Here is a 4,204-nt window from a genome sequence, read left to right as displayed (position 1 = left end):
GAAATGCCAGCAAAGGAGCTGCCCCCCCACCAGTGATATACAATCCTTTGGGAATGGGATGTCAAGAATAACCTCTGTGGAGCCCCCGTAAAGGCTCACTCAAGCTGAGACTGGGCACAGCGGAGCATCAAGTCTTCAGAGCCTTTCCCAGCAAGTCCCTGAATCTGCGCTGAGAGGTCAGGTGGCCTGGCCCCATCGTGGGCTTACACGGCTTTGGAGGCCCGTGTAATCGATGGTGCTAATGATGACGCTCTTTGTGTACTCCATTCCAGAAATGCCGTTTGCTAATAGGGAAAAATCCCCTTTGTTGTTGGTTTTGGGATTCGTTGTTTTTCTTTTCCATTTTGCCTTTTTCTTTGTCTGTTGTTGATAGTTTTCTGATGCGAAGCAAGGCCTGTGGAAAGAAGCTCCCTGCCCAGAGCAGGGTCAGCCAGGGCAGCTTCCCTAGGGCTGCGTCCAGCTGAGTCTTGAGACTCTCCGAAGGTGGGATCCCACAATCTCTCTGGGCGAGCTGTTCCAGTGCTTGGTCACCCTCACCATCAAAAAGTAATTAATGTTTTTTCCTTTGTTTCAGCTATACTTCAACTCATACTGATTGCCCCTTGACATGTCACTGGGCATCACTGAGAAGAGCCTGGACCTGTCTTCTTTACTCCCCCCGCCATCAGGTACTTGTACACATGGATGAGATTGCCCCCCAAGCTTTCTCTTCTCCAGGCTGAGCAGTCCCAGCTCTCTCACCCTCACCCTCCCTATGTCAAGTGCTCCAAACCCCATAGTCATCTCTGTGGCCCTTTGATAGACCTGCTCCAGTACCTGCATGTCTCTCTTGCACTGGGAAACCCAGGACTGGACCCAGCACTCCAGGTGTGTCTCACCAGGGCTGAGCAGAGGAGAAGGATCACCTCCCTCCACCTGCTGGCAGGGCTCTGCCTGATGCAGCTCAGGAGGCTGTTGGTCGTCTTTGCCACAAGGGCACATTGCTGGCTCATGGTCAACTTGGTGTCCACCAGGACCCCCAGGGACTTTTCTGACAATGTTTCCTTTTATGGGTCTAGGAGCAAAAATTGGCTGCTCTGTCCAGAATTCAATTCATGTGCAAGTAATTGAAAAACTTAAAGAATCACTTTCTACACAAAAATCAAAGACGAGTATTTTTTCTTTAGTGTAATGGAAATATTGCTTAGTAGAGCTACAACTGCAATTTCCTTCCTAGGTTTCTCTCTGTGCTACTGCACAATCACTTCAGCGCACTATTGTTTTAAAATCCAGAGGGCTGCTTGATAGGAATTTATCAAAGTGCACACGTAAGTGAATTATGAATGCCAGGCCCAGCCTCTGGTTCAGATGTCGCTGATAAGAGGTACCGTAGCATCTGCCAAGTCAGGATCCTGCTGCTGATTTAATGTCAGTCTTTAACGAAAAGGGGGCTGGGTTTTAGTGCCTTGTCAAAAAAAAAAACCAAACCATTGGAGATAAATATTAATTTTAAATAGTTAACTAATGTTGACAGCTACAAGACAAAGCATGAGAATGAAATGTAGCCCCTTCCTACTTGTGCCCAAGTTAGCAAGGAGAATGGTTACCACCAGGTGTAGGTGCAAGTGAAAGAAAAGCCAGTTATGTCCCGGTTTTGCCAATGGCTGACATACCATTGTCATGGGGTCCTTTACTACATTTAATTACGTGGGTTTTATGTGTTTTTTGGTTTTTTTGTTTTTTTTTTTTTTGCAAGTAGTAGCATATTTTCTGTTTCCTCTCATGTGGAAAATGATTAATTGTACAAATTAAATGAAAACATCCCACGTTTAACTGCACAAAGACTCTTCAAATACTAGAACAGATGTGATATTTTTCTGTCTTAGTGTTTCTGCTGAAAAACGCTGAAAATCCAGAATAATCATTGGAAGTTCCATACAGTAAGAAGGAGTGAAAATGAAATACAACTCTTCATTATTTCCTGTGGGTTCATATATTTTCATGCATTACAGTAATGTTTAATGTTTCCCCAGCACTTCGCATTTCTATTAATTTTGAAAAAAAAAAAGGTCACAGTAGTGAGAGCATCGCCTTTATCCTGTAGAGTTGGAGCCTGGCTTTGTTCTTTGCTGGACACACATGAGGAAATTAAGTTGCAGTAGCCTAAAGGTGAGTCCGTAGACTAGTGTGAGGTTAAGTCTCCCTCACGGTGCCTTGTTAGAGCTGTTCTGCCTTGTTTAAATGCTCCTATTTAGATACTAAATATGGGATATGTAGCGGAGCTGGGACTCAAACTTTCGTCTCTGAATGCCCCAACAGAAGGGGTGGTCTCTCTCCTGTCCTGCGAGTACTCATTACTCTGGAAAGCAGAACAGTTCAAATCAGAGACAGATAAGGGTAAGAGACAGATAACAGAGTAAGATACAGCCTTGTATCTACGCAGCATCGTCTTCGGGATGGGATGTGTCGTTAGCGGCCCTTCAGCTGGTGCCTGCAGCCTGACAGAGACCGTGGGCCACGCACTCCGCAGCTCTGCAAGGCGTGCTTGGCATCTGCCCACGGAGCCTGTCAGACCAGCTAACGGCAAACCCAGCGCCTGCCCCTGCGCTTGCACAGGGTGCTTGTAACCGGAAAGCTTTAGAATTAGGGGTAAATGGCATCGAGGAGTAAGTATTTGAGCAGCCTGGTCTAGTGGGATGTGCCCCTGCTCACGGCAGGGGGGTTGAAACTGGATGATCTTTAAGGTCCCTTCTAACCTGAACCGTTCTATGATTACGAAATTGGAAATGGTTATGCAAAGGTAGGACATAAGAAAAACATCATTGGCATTTATCTTTTGCTGTAGCCATCACTAAAAGCCACCCAGCTCTTTACTTTTTAGGATGGGCCAACGTTTGCTATCAGGGCATTTTTTTGTTACAGTCACTTATTTATACTGAGTGCAAATAAGTCTTCCATGTGTAAACTCTGTCACCCTGAGTGTCTCCCTTCCTACTAAATTTGAATGTAGCGCCGTGCTGCAGTTTCCTTTCGTTTTTCCTTTCCTGCTGTTGTGCTCAGAGATGTTGCCGGGTGCTGCTGGTGTGTCCGTACCGACGAGGCAGTGCCAAGTGCGCATCCTTGAGGATGTTGGGCTGAGGCAGGCCTGGGTCCTGAAGCAGAACGTGTGTGTGGGGAGGGCTTTCACACTTTGACAGTGCTCCTTACAGCCACAGCTGCTTTACTACACAACAAAACTTCATTAATTGTATTTTAAGTAACAGCTAGCATACAAGCTTACGTGACTGCTCCATCAACACCGCAGTAGTCGCTGGTTCTTTGCAGAAACGAGCTGTTGCACCATTCCCAACACTGTTGTTTGTGTCTGTCTTTGGCCAGAAGGATGTTCTTTCCATGCTGGATTAGCTCTGGGGACTCCATCACATTTTATTTTAAATAATACTGCTAATTTTCTCCTTACCAGCCAGGCAAGGAGGACACTTGTGCTGCTTGCATGTGGGGCTAAAAATAGTCAGATAAAGAAAAGCATAGACTGGTCCAAATCCGTATCACTTTCCACTGGACAAGTTCTCACAACAGCCACCCTTCTAAACATCTTACCTCTAAATTTTCAGTTACACAGAAATTAGTCATGTTCCTCTAGCTGAGTTTAAGCCTGTTATAATTATTTCTATGCTGTGAATGGGATAAGTGATTTATTACTGTGCATTACTTCTCCAATCTGTCATAATGGAGCAATCAATTTTTAGATGTGTGTTTTGCAGAGTGTATGAAGCACTGATGCTATGAAAAATATCACCAGAGAATACAGCTTTTATCTCTGCTGAAAAATGGTGACAAAAATGCTTTCAGTGGGACCTGGACCAAACTGCTGTATCTGAACAGGTGCTGAGCGTGGCCTACAATTCTTGAGGTGTTGCATCAGGTCAACAGCTATTGGTAATGTTTATTCAAGCGTAGGCAAAGCCATAGGGATTCTGCGCTGCAGCGGGCATAACAGGATGGCTGAATATAATGAAAGTTTTCTGTTGTGGGATAAAAGACACTAGTAGGGCACGAGCAATAGCCATGTTACAATCCAAACCTCCAGGGTAGCTGTGTCGAAATTTCTCCTGGATGTTTTATTGTCAGATTTTGATCGATAGCTTTGGTGCATTAGGAATATAAAGAGAATAGATCTGATTCTATTGTGAATGAAAAAAAATATAAATCTTTTGGGTATGTT

Source organism: Rissa tridactyla, chromosome 1, assembly GCF_028500815.1.
Source record: "Rissa tridactyla isolate bRisTri1 chromosome 1, bRisTri1.patW.cur.20221130, whole genome shotgun sequence".
Classification (NCBI taxonomy): domain Eukaryota; kingdom Metazoa; phylum Chordata; class Aves; order Charadriiformes; family Laridae; genus Rissa; species Rissa tridactyla.
The sequence above is the reverse complement of the archived record's forward strand: the minus strand, read 5'-3'. Positions refer to the sequence as shown.